Raw genomic sequence first — 19,536 nt, 5'->3', positions numbered from 1 at the left:
TTTTCTCTGGAAAGCAGTTGCTTCCAAGGTCCCTGATTTCCTCCCTTCATTATTTATTCAACCATCATCTGTTAACTGCCTACTGTGTGTTAGTGTCTTGGGTGCCAAGATGAACGAGGTCCAGTTCTCTTCCCGAAGACGTACCAACAGATACTGACAGAAGTCCACAAAGGGCGCAGAGCAAGGAATGGCCAACGGGCTGGGAAGGGGAAGAAAAGGCCTCAAAGAGAAGGTGGCACATTCTCAGACACCTTCTGGAAGAGGGCGTGCGGCTTGAAAGGTACTGGTGGCAGTGATGTTATCATCAGGGACGTATGGCGTGTTCTCATGTTGCAGTATCCCTACTATGGCTCATCATGTCCCGCAGGCACCATAGCTGACTGTCGCTGGATCCCAGCATGAGGTGGTTGTTGGCTGCCAGCATCCCTTTGCAAGTCGTCGAGTTCCTTGAGAGAGGAAAGCTACTCTCCCGTGAGTGAAATGTACCTTTAAGTTTGTGGTGGGTAGGTTCACTGCAGCAGATAGAACGGGCAGTTCTCTGTTGGGGTTTGTGCAGTGCCCAGCTGGACCCACCTGAGGTCGTGAAACACCTCCCTCCCCGATGTCTGGAATTCTATGTCATCATGTGAATAGTGCTCTAGCAAGGAGAGGACATGGTGGGGCAGGGGGAGGGTGATGGAAACCAACATTCACTAGTTACATAGTAACTGCTACGTAGGTGTTTACATCCACTCATTTACCTCAACAACACTGGGAGTCAGGGAAAGGGTGAAGAAGATAACGCAGAAGCCTCCCTTCTGGCTAGCTCAGGACCAAAATCTGACATAATGAAGAAGCAGGTGGAGAGAAAGGGAAAAAAAATTTTTTTTTTTGGTGTTTACTCTGTGTATTAAGTGTCCACGTATGTGATGTGAAAAGCTCTAAAAGGTAAGTATTATTATTCCTATTTTGCAGATGAGCAAGCTGAGGGTGCAGGAGAGTCTCTTAGTCATCACGTTGCTATCACAGCACACACAGCAGGCACACTTATTTTGCATCAGGCTCTGCAAACACTTTATATCCATTACCTCACTCAATTAGCACAGCAACCCTGTGCCACGAGCATTATTATGACCACTTGAGCCGTGAAGACACTGAGTCAAGGAACAGTTCGATCACCTTTCCTAAGTCAAGGACACACTCATTTAGTAGGTGTTGGTCTGGAATTCAAACCCAAGTCCATCTCTACGCCCGTGTTCTCGACTCTACGCCCGTGTTCTCGAACACTGCTAACACGAACTCTCAAACGTGTGCCGTCTACCAAGTGCCAGAGGGCTACACAGCAGCTGCCGTGACAGTGAGCTACCCCCACTGCCACCCAGGGGAGTCTATTTGGACCTCTTGAAGTGTGTGCAAGTTATTCTTTAGACCCAATCTAAAAAGAAAAGCAAAGCAGCCTCAATAGCAATTAAAATTATATTTTGGCGGGAGGAGCCTTCAGCAATAAAAGCTTACGCGTGTTTCATGCTCGCTACATGCCATGCACTGTTCGAATAAACACCACACATAAGGTGGTGGACACAGCACAGCTCACCCATATTCCTAGGCTTCTGGACCGTTTCTGCCATCTTGAATTTATGCACAGCCATGCAGTTGGCTCTGGCCAATGAAATGCAAGCAGAGTGATTCGTGTCACTGGCTGTTGAGCATTTGAAAGCCAGTACATAATTTCCCGTCATCTGTCTTCTTCGCTGTAGCAAGCATGAAAGCACATTGATACGAAGGGGCTGTAAAACTGAAGCAGCCTGGGGGATGTTGAGCCAACACACGGAAGGCAACTGCACTGGAAGTCATCCAGATCTTTGGAAGATTTTGCAAGAGTAAGAAATAAACTTTGGTTGCAACAAACTTCTGAGATTTAGGATTTGTCTGTTACTGCAGGGTAAGTAGCATAAGCTAGCCTGGTTTGACGAACAGTCAACAAATCCTGCTATCAGTTCTGTGATGTGCGTGCTATTATCCCCGGTTGACAGACACAACCTACAGCACAGAGGGGCTAGGTAACTGGACAAAGATCACACAGCTAATAAAAGGTAGAGCCAACTGTGAACCTCACCAGCGGAGACTTCAGAATCCATGCTCTTTATCAGTACCCTGTATTTCCTCACTAACATTTTTAATCAGATATACTAATGCATAAACATCGAGGTCTGTAAGTTTCTTGATACATCTTAGCCAATGATTAAAGAATAAGAGAATTATAAGAACATATACTTAAAGAAACACCAAAATTGCCTGCTTTAAAAAAGAAAAAAATAAAACCAGCCTAGCTTCTGCTTGTAAAAGCAGTTAAACTGAAAATGGGTTACAACAGAGGTGACTGTTCTTTGGAGAATTGCCTGGAATGGGGGAAAACAACTTAAAGAAAAACTCAGTTTCTCTTTCTTTACCCAATCCCTTAGAGGTTACCCCAAAGGGCCATCGGCACAATTAAAAGTATAATTAGTGTTCTCACCCACCCCCCCCATACATGTTTTTTCCTAATTAAAAAAAATATTTAACAGATTCATTATATTCTTCCTAAATCGAAGCAAATCTTTAATGAGTTGCTGAGATCCTCAAGATAACATGGAACCATCAGAAACTGCACATTGTGAACGCGAGTGTGTCTCTCTCGGCCCTCTTTGAAGCAAGGACACTTGTCAAGGTCCCCTCTGTTGTGTGCAGTCCGTTATAATCGCTGCTGGTTGCAATTTAGGATACTTGGTTAAGTGGTTCTTTCCAAAGCAATTAATGAATTTCATGGGAACAGGGCTGGTCGGAAGGTCTGCGGAATGCTGCGAGGGGCACGCCATTTCACCCCAGGGGCCCCAACAAGCTGGCCAGTCTGGCTCTTAGCTGACTCTTCCCTTAAGTTTAGGGCTTGTCAAACCTTTCAAAAGTGGGAGGATGCCGATGATGAGAGAAACATTACTAACGACTGAGAGAGAGTGGTCTCTGGAGTCAGCTCCTTCGTGTTCGTCCAGCTAGGAGATCTGGGACACGGTTGCTTAATCCTCTAAGCCTCATTTACAATACAGGAATGGCCAAAATATCCATTTCATTGTTAGAAGGATCAAAGGAATAAATGCATGCAAAAAAAGCCTAGCATAGTGCGCCATACAAATTAGCTGTCATTTTAATAATAATTATTAGAGAACACTTATTGCCCTCTCCTGTTGTTTCCTGCCATGCAGGGGGACATCCATTTGTATAACACTCCTCGCTTTTCTTACCCTCTTACTCACTCCTTCCCTGGGGAGTCAGAGTGATTCATCTGGTGAGTTTGTGGGGAGAGCTGGGCAAGCACAGCTCAGCCCATCAGCTCACCTTCTCCTTGGAAGCCGGCTGCCTGTAGGAAGCAAGCATTCTGCTGAACTCCTGCATTGCCATAGCTTTCTGGGGGGAGGGCTGCTGTTTTCCAGCACGGCCCACGAGTACGTACTTCCGGCTGATTGGTTTCAGGGTCCAGTATTAGGAAGGGCATTGTTTCTGCATATCGAAGCCATGTTCTCCAAACTAGTCTTTATTAGGTATAAAAGCGATATTTTCATCTCCATCTGCCTGGCATATCCTATGTACATCAGCTGTATTAGAACTGGGGTAGAGAAAGGAGGTGTTATTTATTGGACTGCCACCAACCTCAGTGATTGTTGTAGCAGTCTAACTGGCAGGCGTTCAAGGCCTTTTATGAGCTGGCTGGTCCAACCCCTGCAATCCCACGTTTAGCAATTTATCCTTAGGATATAACCAATCACATATGAAAAGTTGTATCACACGGTAATTCACTCCAGAGCTGTTTATAGAATCAAAAGAATGGGATACAACCTAAGTATTCAATATTAGGGAACTGACCATAAGATAGAACACAGTACAATAATTGAAAATGATGTTGCCAAAGAACATTCATGACATATACAGATGTTCATAATCTGAAAAGTGAAAAAGGCAAGCACAGAACAATATGTACTATTTTGTAAGGAAAATATTAAGCGCCTACAAACATTTGGAAAAAATATACAAGTTGTTAACATTTCAGGTGGTGGGATGGTGGGTCACTTAAATTTTTCATGTATTGATTATGTAAAAATGCTCCAATTTCTCCCTGATGGACATGTATTTCTTCTAAAGGGTATTTTTCATTTCTCAACAAGCCAGGTGCATGGTGGCTGATGGCGAGAACTCCTCGGAAGGGTTCGACCTCTGCTTCCTGCTTCTTTGGAAACAGAGCCATTAGGTCAATATGACTGTATTCCTACAACCACGTGTCTTCCCTGACTTCGCAGTTGAGGGTCTGGTCGTTCTGTCCTGAAAGAAGTTAGGTCAGGGTTCTGCAGGGCCCAGGAGCCCCCGCAGGACTGGTGTGCTGGCAGGCGAGGGGAGGTGATGACCCAAGCAAGGAGCCTGGAACAGCCTGGAAACAACTAACGGGAAGTGGGCACGTGGGGCTTGGGGGGCTTCCCTGCCAAAGGTTAAAGTCCCAACTGCTTGACATAGCATTTGAGGGCTTTCTGATCTGGCTCTCATACTTATCCCACTGGCTCCGCTCCTCACCAGCAAAACTCTTGTGACTCTTCAAATGGTCCACGCCCTGGTCCCTCAAAACCCCTGATGAGGTGTCTCCTGTCCCCACCCTCCTCCAACCAGCTCTCATCTCTTTGTGATGCTCTCCTATACCACCAGCATCCCATACACCTGCTTGCACTGCCAATGTCCCCTACGCCTACTTACCCCACCACCATCCCCTACGCCTACACCACCAACATGCCCTACGTTCACCGATGCCACCCACACCCCTACGTCCACCTACACCCCCAACATCTGCCTCCACCATCAACACCTTCTACAGCTACCTACACCACCACCAGCTACACCACTAACACCCTCTATGTCTGCCTACACCACCACCATCACCTACCTCTATCTAGTACCAGTGTTCTCTAGGTACTACAAAGCTCTGAGCCTGTGGGCACAATCTGAAAAGGAGCAGGTGCTTAGAAGTCCAGAGGACCCACAGGGACTCTACGTGTATCTACTTAGGAGTCATTTCCCCCTTTGTAGGCTTTGGTCTTCTCTGACAAATTTGAGGCCAGGATTGGGTGTCCTCAGGGTCTCTCTACTCTGACAATGATCCTACCTCCCGAGCATCAGTCCGTGCACTCCTGCCTCTCGCCTTTTGTCCCCTCCAGTTTAAGTGTAGGCACAGCATCTGACCTTTTCTATTAGTGTGAATATCAACTTCCAGAGACTAAGATGATGGCATTTCTTGAGGTCAGGAGGTCAAGTCAATCTCACCCACCAGAGGGAACATCAGACTCTGAGGGATGGTTAGGAATAGCCTAGATGTTTGATAACAGTGGATCTTACATCAGAATCCCCGCAGGAGGGCTTGTTTGAACAAAGGTTTGGATCCCACCTCCAGGGTTTCTGATTCAGCAGATCTGGGGTGGTTCTGAGACTAAATTTTGAGAACCATTATTTGAGACCTTCCAAGGTCTGGCCCCTACCCCCATTACTCGTCCGAACTCATCTACACTTTCCACTTGCTCAACACGCTCCTTGCTATTCTTCAAACATACCAGGCACATACCTGCCTCAGGGCCTTTGCACGTACTATCCCCACTATCTAGAAGACTCTTCCCCTGTTATCTGTATAGCTCTTCCCTAACCTCTTTGAAAATCTTTACTAAATTGTCACTCTCTCAGTGAGGCTTTTTCCCTGCTTTATTTTTCTCTGTAGGACTTATCCTCACATAGCATACTATATATTTACATCATTGGTTTTGTCTCTGTCTCTCTGACTAGACTGTAAGCTCCATGAGGGCAGGGATTTTTCTTGAATTTACTGCTGCATCCCAGAATAGCATCTGGCATACTGTAGGTAATCTAATATTTGTGGAAGAAAGAGAGAGAATGACAAAAGCATAGAGGGAAGGGAGGGAGAGATGGGGGGGAAAGGAAGCAGAGAGAATGGGGAAGGCAGAGGAAGCAAAGGAAGGGATTTTACAGACAAGTAAATTCTTTCAATAGTTGTAGATCAACAACACGGGTGCCAACTCTGTTATTTTGCCAAGTAAGAGTTTTAAGAGCTCAGAAACTTTGGCGTGCCTGCACGGCTCAGTCAGTTAAGCTTCTGGCTCTTGGTTTCTGCTCAGGTCGTGATCTCACGGTTCATGGGTTCAAGCCCCACGTCGGGCTCTGCACTGGTGCTGTGGAGCCTGCTTGGGATTCTCGCTCCCTCCCTCTCTCTCTGTATCTCCCCTGCTCACTCGCTCTCTCTCTAAATAAACTTTTTTTTTTTTTTTAATCTCGGAAACTTCAATTACCATCTCCCACCCCATCAGGGCCCTGCAGGGGGACCATAAGCTGCTGAGCACAGGGCAGCCTGGGTGAATGGTGGCCTGGAGTTGGATGACACGCAGCCTGTAAGGCACCAGACGGTGCTCTGAACACCGTTTCGGGAAACAAAGGACATTTTAGCCCCACTGCCTTTCAAGTAACAGAGCAGAGGCTTTAGATTTCCCTTCAGATACCAACTCGAATACCTGGGACATTGAAGGATGCTGAGGCCATCTCCAGGACACCTGCCATGGAGTAGCTGGTAGGGACAGAAGCACAGGTGTGCCAGACATTTGCTGTCCTTGCAAAAGACGCTCCATAACTACTGGCTGAATTCATGGACGACATTTGCCTGCCTGTAATATGCTGGCTGTCTAAGGGTACAAATGCAATGACATTTCAAGACACTGACAAATGCACATGCAACTTCCCAAAGCTGTAACTCAGGAAGATTCCCTTGGACCCCCTGAACTCCTTGAGGGCAGGAACTTATTATCTGTGTATTCTCAAGAATAAATTCAAATTCCACCTCGGCTGGGCTTCAGTAAATATTTGCCCCCCCCCCCTTTTTCTTTAATGTATTTATCATTTCTGAGAGAAACAGAGAGAGAGAGACAGACAGAGTGCAGGGGAGGCGCAGAGAGAGAGGAAGAGAGAAAATCCCAAGAAGGCTCTGCACTGTCAGTGTGGAGCCCGATACGGGGTTTGAACTCACAAACTGTGAGATCATGACCTAAGCCAAAACCACGAGTTGGACAACTTAACTGAATGAGCCACCCAGGCATCCCCGTTTTTCCTTTCAAGCTCAGAAATCAAGTTCCGGCTTCAGTGCCTATGTCTAGAGGGTCTGATTCTAAAGTACGAGAGAATTCATGAGAGCCTGGATGGCTCCGTCAGTTAAGCATCTGACTTTGGCTCAGGTCATGATCTCGCAGTTCATGGGTTCAAGCCCCACGTCAGGCTCTGTGCTGACAGTTCAGAGCCTGGAGCCTGCCTCGGATTCTGCGTCTCCCTCTCTCTTTGCCCCTCCCCTTCCTGTCTCTCTCTCTCTCTCAAAAATAAATAAACACTAAAAAATAAAATAAAAAGTAGGAGAGAATTCAGGGCCACTAAGCCAAGTGCTTGGCACATAGTAGGTCCTCAATAAATGCCGACTGGTTGGTTCACTACAAGATCTCCCGACTTATCCAAATATGGAACACAGCTCTGTGGTGTGGACTGCTCCCGAGACTGCTGCTTTGTGCCCTCCTCAGAGGAGATGGTGTGGAATCTGTCTGGAGTGTCGTTGGACTTGGCGAGCACAGGGGGGAAAGCAGCAGGTGGCACACAGGATGGGAAGGAAGACCTTTGACTTGAGAAACAACCAGCTACTGGCTGACTTCCCCACATTCAGGGATCAAAGCAGGAAGGACAGTGGTTGAGATGAGAGTACCCACAGTCCCACAGGCCACAAGCAAGGGGGGCTGGATGGATGTGTTGCCAGCTTCCCAACATTTCCACCATGGCTCAGGCCATCAGTGCTTCTACGCACCCCCCACCTCCCTGGTGCCAGGACCCAGCTCCCTGCCAGCCTTCCTTTCTCAGGGAAAGAAGGCTCAGGGAAAGAGGCTTCCTTCCAGTCTTCTCAGGAAGCAAGGGGGACAAGCCACTCATTCTTCACTGTGCCCCTCTTCCTCCCTTCCTTCTGTTGCTGAGTCATTAATGATGTGGCAAGTCCCTGTGATGGGTCTGTTACAGTGCCTGGTGCTGAGGATGCCACGAGAAAGAAAACACAGGCCCAGCCTACTTGTAACTCCCCGTCGAGGGAGAAAAGACCTGTAAACAGCTCATTGCACACCATGCCGTTCGCTTCTGCCAATGCGGCCCACCTATCGCTGGTGGACATGAGCTGGTTTTATGTGATATGCAGATAAACACTTTTGTTCTGGGTTATGTGTTTATTTTCGTATATATTTAAAAAAATACAACTAGCACATCAAACCCTCTGTGTCACATGCATTTGTGCAGTAGATGTGTATTTGATAAATAAAACCTGTTCGTGAGACGTTGATTACAATAAAAATGTGAGATAAAGCACAGGGGGTAGAAGGAACTCATGGAGGTGCCATGCAAATGACTGAGGTTTCAGACACACTGGTAGTGAATGAAACACTGGGGGTTCAAATCCCGGTCCTGCTGCTTACCAGCATGGTGACTCTGAATGAGTTATTTACTCACCCGGGGCCTTGATTTCTTCCTGCATAAAGTGATTATGTCTACCTCATGGATGCTGATGTAGATAATTAACCTTGTAGGTGCAGATTCCTTGTCATTTTATTATCATGCCATCCTATTCTCCCTGTGCCTGTAATAGACGGTTGGAAAACTGCTGCACTTTTGGTTTGGGGGGGGGAGGGAAGTGGCAAGTGCTCAAAGCCCTGAGTGGAGAGCCAGCCATGAAAACAGATAAGGGAATGAGAAGATGGCTTCATTTATGAGCCCAAGGAGCTGGGGGGGTGGGGGGGGGCCTGATGAGACAGGAGGCAGCCAGACAGCAGAAGCCCAGGCTTCCAAGCAGCAGCTGTTCCCGGGGCCCCAGCCCCACCGATCTCACTGGGCTGCAGCCCACCCGTGAAGGCACCGCACCTTGCCCTGAGCGGCACGTCAGAGCCACAGCACAGAAATTCTAACAGGCTGGGTCTCTTGTAACACGGATGGCCCAGCAGGAGGGCCTCGGAAAAGACCTCCAAACTCCAAACACCCCTGGCAAGGGCAGAGACTTAAGTCTTTGATTCAGGTGGGCAAGGGGGTCCCTCCAACTTTGCTGTGCATAAGAGCAGGGGCTCCTAGGGTGAAACATCCACGCAATGGAATGGAGCTCAGCGATTAACACAGCAACACGGATGAATCTCAAGTGATTATGCGAGGTGCGCGAAGCAGAAGCAAAAGGCAGCCCCAGGTATGGTTACAGCTCTCACGTTCCAGAGAAGGCAAAACCAGAGGGCCAGAGACTAAGCCAGGGATTGCCTGGGGTTAAAGGTAAGGATGTGGAGACGGTATGTGGAGACATCACTTCATAACCATAAGCCTGGCTGTCATCAAAAAATACAGATAGTAACAAATGTTGGCGAGGATGTGGAAAGGGGTCCTCAGACACTCACTGTGGATTTGAAAAATGGTGCTGCCACTGCAGAAAACAATCTGGCGGTTCCTCGAAAGGCACCCCGTGACCTAGTAATTCCATAGGAAAACACACGTCCCCACAAAAACGTGTATGCCAGTGTTCGTAGCTGCATTATTTACAATAGCTAAAAAGCAGAAACAACCCAAATGTCTATCAACTGGCAGATGGATAACCAAATACAGCACATCCACACAATGGAAGATTGTTCATAGGGCGCCTTAACTCAGTCAGTTAAGTTCCGACTTTGATTTCGGCTCAGATCATGATCTCACTTCCTGCTGGGGGATCAAGCCCCGGGTCAGGCTCCGCACTGGGAGTGCAGCCTGCTTAAGATTCTCACCCTCCCCTCTCCCTCGCCCCCTCTCCTCACCAACCCCTCTCTGTTTCTCAAAACAAAACAATGGAACATTATTCATTCATAAGAAGGAATGAAGTACATATAAATGCTACGACACAGAGGAACCTTGACTTGCTGGTCAGTGAACGAGGCCAGTCAACAAAAGCCCAGACTGTATAGGATTCCACCTGTACCAAATGCCCAGAATAGGCAAATCCTAGAGACGGAAAGTACATGACTGGTTGTCAAGGGCTGGGGCAGGGGAGGAGGACACAGGAAGAGGGAACAGACTGTGTGTAGGGCTTCCTTCAGGGGGGATGAAGGCGTCCCGAAACAGACTGTGGTGATGGTCATGCAACTGTGAATATGTGCGCTAAAAACCATTGAATTGTATACCTTACACAGGTAAATTGTGTGGTATGTGAATTATATCTCAAAAAAGCTGTTATGGGGCACCTGGGTGGCTCAGTCAGTTGAGCGTCCGACTTCAGCTCAGGTCACGATGTCACAGTTTATGGGTTCGAGCCCCGCATCGGTCTCTGTGCTGACAGCTCAGAGCCTGGAGCCTACTTCAGATTCTGTGTCTCCCTCTCTCTGTTCCTCCCCTGCTCGTGCTCTCTCTTTCTTCTTCAAAAATAAATAAAAACATTAAAAAAAAAAAAAGCTGTTACAAAAACCAAGAGATAATAAATTACCCCAAGTTAAAAACAATGTATGGGGAAGTCTTAAGTACAAAGGCATAAAACGAGGGACCTTGCGGGGGAGGTTAGAAGAGTCTCTTGTCTGCAGTATTGGTTACCTGACCATGCATTTGTCAAAACTCACAGGACCATACGTCAAAGATGCAAATAAACTGGCCCATCCCAATCAATATGAAAAACGGTTACCCTCTCATAGACACTGTGCTAAACCCTGTACGTGCCTTGAATTATTTAATCCTTAAGACAAACTACTAAGTATTCCTCTCCGCATTTTACTTTCCCCAGTTTACTCTGGGCAAACGGAGGCTCAGAGAGGTTATGTGACTTGCCTGGGATCACAGTTAGGAAGTGTTTTTCCGAATTTGAACCGAGTTCTGTCTGACTCCAGATCCCATGTCAGTAACCCCTGTGCTCTGCCTCCCTACACACTGATCATCTGGAACATTCCCTGGGCACCTCTCTCAGGCAGTCTTCAATGGTCACCTGTCTGCTCATTACTGCCCCACTGGTGAGTTGCTTGAGGGCTGAGACTGTGCCTTAGGGTGCTCTATCGCTCAGAGCCAGTCACTTCAACAGGCACTCCACAAATGTTTGGGGATCAGGGTATAATGAAAGAGAGGCAGGGAGAAAGCCATTTGGAAATGCAGACGAGCAGCCTAAGATGAGCTGAATTCCTGGGTCTCCTGACTCTTGGCCTCCAGCCTGGCCAGGATCAAATATCTGAGCTGGAGCTGAAGAGAGGGAGACCACACCTCAACTCCGGCGCTCTCAATAGCCTGGAGGCAAAACACTTATCCTCCAGGCTGCATTCCTCCAAGATTCGGTGTTTCTGCTCCTGAAATAATTTCCTCATCTCACTAACTCACAGGAGGCAATGAGAACCAGGTGGTTCATACAGGCCACAGACTTCCTCCGTGTCTCTCAAACCCATTCCCTTCTCTCCATTTCAGCTGTCTCCCCAGGCTACCATCATCTCATTTCTGCCTACAGCCTCTGCCAGTCTCCTCCCCGGGCCTGATCCTTCACCCAAAAAGTCCCACAATCAGAGAAAAGGCTTGAAAACAGGAATCTGATCACATCATTCTCCTGATACCGAGCATAGCGTCGGCCTTTAAGGCTCCTTGATGAAAATGAGAAAAAGGCGCCCTCCTCCAGGCAGGCATAGGCCCTGTCCTGGGGCCCATGCCTTAGTGAGTTGAGGCACCCCCTTAGTTGGCACCCTTGTACAGGACACAACCTGGGTAACTGTACAGGGCAATCCTGACCTTCACTATCTGCCCACTGCTCTGAGGGCAAACACTAACCTCCTGCCAGGGGCCTCTAAGGTCCTGCTCAACATGACCCTGGTCTATTTCTGCAGGCCTTTCCTCTTCCGGGCTATGCCCCACCCCTCGCTGCGACCCCCCCCCCCCCCCCGCACTCCACCCTCTGTCCAGACAGTCGGCACTGTTCTGGATTCCCTAAGGGTTCCATGTGTGCCCTCTCTTTGCACAAACTGCTCCCTCTAAGACTATGCAACGCCTGCACCTCTTTCAGCTCTCACCTTAGATGTCCCTCCCTTCACCAGAGCCTCACCTGACCCCACCATGCCAAACACATGCCTCCTTCCTGATACCCTTCTTCGCCCTGTACCATAATAGCCTGTTTACTCAGCTGTCTGTCCCCTGGACCCCAAGTTCTGCAAGGGCAGGAGCCAGCTGCTTCTTCGCCAGTGTATCTGGAGCACATATCTGGCATGAGGGAGATATTTATTGAATGAATGAATGAATGAATGAATGGATCAATCAATCAACTAATGAAGAGGTGAATGAGTAGGACACAGAATTTCAGATCGGGAAAGGGCCCCTGCTCACTCAGCTGGACCACCATTTTACTGAGGAGGAGGCGGATGCCCATGACTTTCCTCAGCTCACAAGCATGCGGTCATTAGAGGCCAGGCCAACCCTCCACCAGCTACAGCAGGCAGAGAAAAAAAAACCCGCAGCAAAAGGGATGCTCTTTTAGGAGAAAGTCTGATGGCAAAATGCGGTGGAACACAGCGGTTAAGCCCAGGGCTTTGCATTGCAATCAGAAGGCCCAGGGCTACTTACTAGCTGTGTGGCCGTGGGCGGGTGATTCAAACACGTTGGGTCTCCAATCTGTAAAATGGGAACTGGGGGAACATACCGCATGACGTGTGGGTAGCGATGAAAGAGACTCAGCATGGAAAGTACTTAGCACAGGGCCTGGCACTAGCTGATCAATTAAAATGAGCTGTGAATCCTGTAACTGAACAATGCTTCATATCTCCGTGATGCACCCTCCTTCCCCTCCCTGCCCCCATTGGGCCCCAGGCCCAGGCTTTCCCCTTTGCCAATCTCTTCAGCACAAATCCTACCTCTGGCTCCCTCCCATCCCTCGCTATTGTGCAAGGCACAACTCAGATCTCACTAAAAGCAAACTGAGGACTTTCAGGGCTTTCAAACAACCCCCCTCAATCTAAAATATCCCCTTCCATGTCTGGGAAAGAAGAGGGAGGCTTTAATAATGCGGATCAGACCATGTTCCATACCAGGTCATTCATTTGCAAGGGAAGACCAGAACGTCTGGCAGATAGCACCTTTTTAAAAATATTCCCAACCTGTTCCCCCAGTATCTTGATGCTTGCAGCTTTGGGTAGGTTTTATTTTGGAACCAAAGGCTCCAATTGTGTTTCTCCTTTTAGATCTCTGGGTGGCACATCGCAAATTTACCTCTAGATCTCCAGGGAAGCAGAATAATGAATTATTAGCATTTTATCTGAGGGATGCACATCCCATAAAGTCGGGGAACAATGTGATTTTTCCCCCAAATTAATTTCATTTTATTCTAAAATGGCCTATAGAAAAGGAGTAGAAGAAATAGATTGTTTCCTGATCAACAAAGATCACCCTTTGCTTTGAGAGGAAAGAAAACAGTTCATTTTCCTGGATTACTGGATGGAAAGCAAACAGGAACTCTACCTCACCTAATGCGTATGCATTTTGTGTTCTCATGGCTTTAATCCCACGGTCACTGGGGATGGTCAACAAGCATGCCAGCAAGAGTGAGTCTGGATGTTCTCCTTAAGAGCCTGAAGGGCGCTGTCTGTGTTTCCACAGCACTCTGTCTATACCTCTGACATGGTACCTCTCACATTGCCCTGCACTGCAATTCTGTTCTTCATGCTTGTCCCACCACTAGGATATGCTTCTCAAAGTCAGGCATCTCCCCCTGCATCTTTATCCCCAGGTAGGATTGCCAACTACAATACCAAATGCACCGTTAAACCTGAATGTTAGATACGCATGCAATATTCAGGACATAACTTACAGTAAAAAATATTCCTGGGGCACCTGGGTGGCTCAGTCGGTTAAGTGTCTGACTCTTGATTTCCGCTCAGGTGATGACCTCACAGTTCAGGAGACAGAGCCTTGCCTTGGGCTCTGTGCTGACAGCACAGAGCCTGTTTGGGATTCTCTCTCTCCCTCTCTCTCTGCCCCTCCCACATACCTGCTTGCTCTCTCTCTCTCTCTCTCTCTCAAATAAACTTTAAATAATCCTTATTTATCTGACATTCAAAATTTCTTTGGCACCATTTTTTTAAAAATTAAATTTAATTTAAATTTTAGTTATCACACTGTGCAATGTTGGTTTCAGGAGTAGAATTGAGTGATTCATCACATACATACAACACCCAGGGCCCATTACAACAAATGCCCTCCTTAGTACCCATCACCCATCTAGCCCATCTCCCATCCACCCCCCTCCATCAACCCTCAGTTTGTTCTCTATCATTAGAGTCTCTTATGGTCTGTTTCCCTCTCTTCTCTTCCCCCCATATCTTCCTCTATGTTCAACTGTTTTGTTTCTTAAATTCCATATATGAGTAAAATCATAGGACATTTGCCTTTCTCTGACTTATTTTGCTTAGCATAATACACTCTAGTTCCATCCACGTTGTGGCAAATGGCAAGATTTCATTCTTTTTGATGGCTGGGTAATATTCCATTATATATATACACACACGTTTTATTTATATATATATATATATATATATATATACACACACACACACACATATACACACATACATACACATACATACACACACACACATCTTCTCTATCCATTCATCAGTTGATGGACAGTTAGGTTCTCTCCATAGTTTGGCTATTGTTGACAATACTGCTATAAACATTGGGGTGCATGTACCCTTTCTAATCTGTATTTTTGTATCCTTTCGGTAAATACTTAATAGTGCAATTGCTGGGTCATAGGGTATCTCTAATTTTAGTTTTTCGAGGAACCTCCATACTGTTCTCCACAGTGGCTGCACCAGTTTGCATTCCCACCAGCAATGCAAGAAGGTTCCCCTTTCCCCACATCCTCTCATTGGCACCCTTTTTATTTGCCAACTATGGCAATCTTAACCCCAGGGTTTCTTCTCAATTCATCCTCACGACTCTGAAAAATCATACCCATGTTTCCATTTTATAGTTGAAGAAACAAAGGCTCAGGGAAGCTAAATAACCTGCTGAGATTGCACAGCTAGCGGTGGTAGATCTGACTGTGAAATTCTACCTTTCCATCTACGTGCTCCATCCATGTTGGGGAATGAATGAAAGAAGGCATGCATGCATGCAGACGGTGAGCGGCCAGGGAACCCGCTATGCACCTTACTCTGAGTCATCACTCCCTCCCTGGAATCCCAGCCACACTTCCTTATTAGCGAGATTGCTGCCCCACATTCTTCTTCTTGGGAAAGGGCCAGCTTCCTGGGAACAACACTGATGCGGTAGATGAGACCAGGTTCTCCCTAAGTGAAAACAAATCTCCTGGTGCCAGGAACAGCGGGGGGGCGGGGGTAGGGGACTGGACAGAGCAGGTTGCTCACCATCCTGAGAAACCATGGCGCTGGAGCTCAAGGCCTGGACACTGACCACCCGCACCTGCAGCCGCCCTCCTCTGAGCTCAGAGCAGACAGAGAGCACAGGGCGGGGGTCCTACCTCCACTCCAGCCCTGTGACCTCAGAAAGCTCACAGGGCAGCAAGGCAGGCTCACAGAGAGCCACACTGCAAGGTAGAGGGCAAATACCAAAGCGGTTCACACCCTGGCTGCTCCCTCCGCCTGGTACTCTCGGCCCAAACCCCTCACTTCTGCTTGAGGGCCCCCACCCCCAGAGGCCTCCCAGCTGCCCCCTCTAAAAGAGCACCCCCTGCAGTCTCTACCTGGAATCACCATTCATTTGTTTACTGCAGGTCTCCATCACAGACCTGAAGTTCATGAACAGTCCCTCTTGTTTAGCGCTTTTGTTTCCTTCACTACTACAGCCATAGCGCCTAAAACACTCTCTGGCATACATTAGGTGCTCAGAACATACCTGCTGAGTGAAAGACTGAATAGAGGTCTCTTTTAAAAGAAAAATAATAAATATATATGGGCACAGATACACACACACACACACACACACACACACACACACACACATACACACACAACATAAAAACCCAACTAAAATTAAATACAAGTAATGAAGTGCAGGGGTGGGGGGTATTTCTAGGTAAGCCCTTCAAGGACCCCACCACACGTCTTCACACATATACTATTCCCTCTCTCTGAAATGCACAAACCATTCATCTTTCACAGCCCAACTCAGTTGCCTCTTTCCCGCAGAGGATGTCTCTGACCATTTCCCCCTGCTTCCCACCCCGCTAGAGAGCCCATTACCCCACCCTCTCTTTTGACTCGCTGGTGCTGTTACGGTTGGGGTTATGTTCCCGCATTATAATTTGTTAAATCGCACGTTTTGCTGTCCTTGTGGCAGATTGCATTTTACCAAAATGGCTGCAGTCATCTGTCCCGTGGCACGTGCTCCTCTGCAACGTGACCTTGCCACTCCCCGACATGGATGTGGGGCTCCTCCCCATCCCTTGGAAGCGGGCTGTGTGCTGTGCCTTTTGGCCAACTGTGAAAGTGACTCCGCACCAGTTTGGGATGTAGCCGTTAACTGAACCGGAAGCTTCTACCTTCCAACTCTTGGAAGCCAGCCACCATGGCAGAAGGGCAATTACCCTAAGACCTCCATGCTGCGTTTAGTCCCATGTGGGGCCATGTGGAGAGGCCCCAGAGGACAAGATGCTGTGTGGAGATGGGTGGAAAAGCATCAAGGCACCAAACCGTGTGTGTAAGGAAGCCATCTTGGGAGTGACTCCTCTAGCCCACCTCTTGGCAACCCCAGGGATGTGCAAGCCAGACGTGTGCATCGGAGATGAACTGCCCGACCGAGCCCTTTCCAGATCCCTATGCACAAAGCTGAGAGCAAAATCAATGGGTTGCTTTAAGCCACTAAGTGTTGGGGTAGTTTGGCTTGAGCACTAGTTAATTGAAACACCCTTGAAGACAGGAACTCTATTTTATTTAGTTTTACATCCCCTAATCTAGAACAGCGCGAGGCTCACAGCTCAATAAAATTCTGCAGGGTTGAACTGGCTCAGATTGAATTTAATTTCCCCCAATTTAGAAGGACTACTTTAGTAAATAAAGCCAAAATGTCCTGAGTCATCAGCTGAAGGTACTACCTGGCCCATGTGAAAAGCGGAAGGGTAGAGTTTACATGGAAATTTATAGAATATTACATGCTACTCTAAACAAAAGACTTTTACAGGGATGAAATAAAACTACGATTATCCCCAGTAAGTTTTAGGAATATTGCCGGTTATGACAGTCACTGTAAAAACATCGCATAAAAATACTCCAGTTTTGTGTCTGGTGCCAGGGAGCCCTGATGTATTTTTCTTCATTCCCTGCAGGACCAGAATGGGGGTGTGATCCTGTGGCCTTGGCTATTTACTCTCAGGCACCCGGGGATAGAGTCTGGGAAGCCAGCATCTTCGTCTTTAGTAAAAATTGCATTTACTTTGTATTGTCTGAAATTTAGGAGCAGTCTCAGTTTGAAGGACTTTCTGTTCTGTGATATTTCCTGTAACTGAGATCTGGCTATAGGATACCTTCATAGGACTGTCACAAAGGCCATTCTCGGGTCTGGGATGCCCCTTCATGTACCTCCTAGCTTTCCTCAGTGGGAGTGCTTCTCCAAAATCCTCTCTGTCTTGCTCCCACCTAACTCTAGACCTTCCATCTCTCCCAAAATCATAGACTCAGACCCAAAAGGGATCTCAGAGTTACCGATGTCATGCCCCGGTCAAATCCCTGCTCCAGAGCAAGGGCCTTTGTCTTCCACTGTGCAGGGCAGTTGAGTGGGAATAGGTACAAACCACCTCAAAAGCGCCAGGTGTGAGTCATGATTCCACTATTTATAGACAATGAGACCTTAGACAAGTCACATGACCTCACTGGGTCTAATCAGGCCAAGGACACTCATGGGACTCCCATGAGGACTGCATGAGATATGTGTGTGCTGTGAATGAAAGAACTAGATGAATGGGTGAACAAAGGAATGAATGAACATTGCTGATGAGGACTGAGACCAGTATTAACCATCCATCAGCTTCGGCCTGAAATAATGGCTTTCTTGCTGCAGCCCCAGGAGCCCCATAAAAACTCCCCTCTCTGACATTCGAGATCCCACCTTCATTCTCTGGAGCTTCTGGATGTTGCAACTGCATGGTTTCCAGCTTTCTGGGACCACCCTGCTTCTGGAAGAAGCCTCATTCTGGCACGGGCAAACCTTCACCTTAGTGACTGGGTCAGGGATGGGTTCCACCAACATCTGGTCAGAATCAAAGCGCATAGGACGTGTTTATGAGGAAAGGAAAGTGCTTTCTCGTGTCCTGATTTAACAGGAGGAAGTCAAGTCTGGGGTAGCAACAGCCAACTGGCTGGCACACGAGAAGCTGAGCTGAAGATAAACCCACGCAGGGAGGAAGCTACAGCTGAAAAGGGCAAGGGGCAGCTGAGGTCTGAGGTCAAGATGGGAGTCCTCAACCAAGCAGCTCGTGCAGCCAATCCTGTTCCTGGACTCCTCATTTACACTGGCCAATACTTCCCTTCTCTTTATGTTTACGTGAAGTCTGGGTTGGATGTTTTATCACTTGAAACTAATACCAAGCCCTTTCTCTCCACAGAAAAAATCGTTTCTCACAGAAGTCTACCTTCATGGAGAGTTCTAAAATCAGAGAAACGGGGCTCGCTTAGGCAGCACACATACTAAAATTAGAAGGATACAGAGAAGATTAGCGTGGCCCCTGTGCAGGGGTGACACACAATTCGTGAAGCTTCCATACTTTTTTAAGTAAAATAACATAAAATCAGAGAATGGAGCATCTTCTTGGTCTTGGGCCTTAAAGATGTATTTTTCAGGCCCACTGAAGTGTCCACTTATTTATAAAGGGTCCCTCTGTTCCCCTTCACACTTGACTTTGCCCATCTTTTCAACCCTGAGACAGTCCATGGTGATTCACCGACAAGATACTTCACACTCATCCCCAAACACTAAATATCCTGCAAACAGAGGCAAGTAAAAAGGGACTCCCCTTCCAGACAGACAGAACCTCCTGAGGGCCAGTAAAAGCAAGAGAGGTATCCAGCTGAAGCTTCTGGTGAGCCAGGATAAATGACCAGGCTGGAAGACCACTGTCTTCCATTGGAAATAAACAAGGTCTGACCATAAAATCACGAGTGCTTTCTAGAGCAACTGCAACTTCTTTTAGAGACCTTTTATGTACTAGAGTGACTTTAAATTTTTTTTTTCAACGTTTTTTATTTATTTTTGGGACAGAGACAGACAGAGCATGAACGGGGGAGGGGCAGAGAGAGAGGGAGACACAGAATCGGAAACAGGCTCCAGGCTCCGAGCCATCAGCCCAGAGCCTGACGTGGGGCTCGAACTCACGGACCGCGAGATCGTGACCTGGCTGAAGTCGGACGCTTAACCGACTGCGCCACCCAGGCGCCCCATGTACTAGAGTGACTTTAAAAGCAAATCAGTCATTTTTGAAAATCAGAATTTACTTTTATC

The 19,536-nt window shown here is 47.5% G+C and overlaps 1 protein-coding gene and 1 non-coding gene across 2 annotated transcripts in view; one reads left to right on the top strand and one right to left on the bottom strand.

Moving 5' to 3' along the window:
* Positions 1 to 19,536, bottom strand: part of ABTB3 (ankyrin repeat and BTB domain containing 3) — a 315,600-nt gene that overhangs the window by 272,018 nt on the left and 24,046 nt on the right. The window lies entirely within an intron of this gene.
* On the top strand, positions 18,702 to 18,807 carry LOC124502758 (U6 spliceosomal RNA). Its single transcript, XR_006960019.1, has one exon. It is a non-coding gene; the product is annotated as a U6 spliceosomal RNA (small nuclear RNA).

Source organism: Lynx rufus, unplaced genomic scaffold (genome assembly GCF_022079265.1).
Source record: "Lynx rufus isolate CCGP_SWC_20201006 ecotype Redwood Valley unplaced genomic scaffold, mLynRuf1.p SCAF_7, whole genome shotgun sequence".
Taxonomy (NCBI): Eukaryota; Metazoa; Chordata; class Mammalia; order Carnivora; family Felidae; genus Lynx; species Lynx rufus.
The sequence above is the reverse complement of the archived record's forward strand: the minus strand, read 5'-3'. Positions and strand labels throughout refer to the sequence as shown.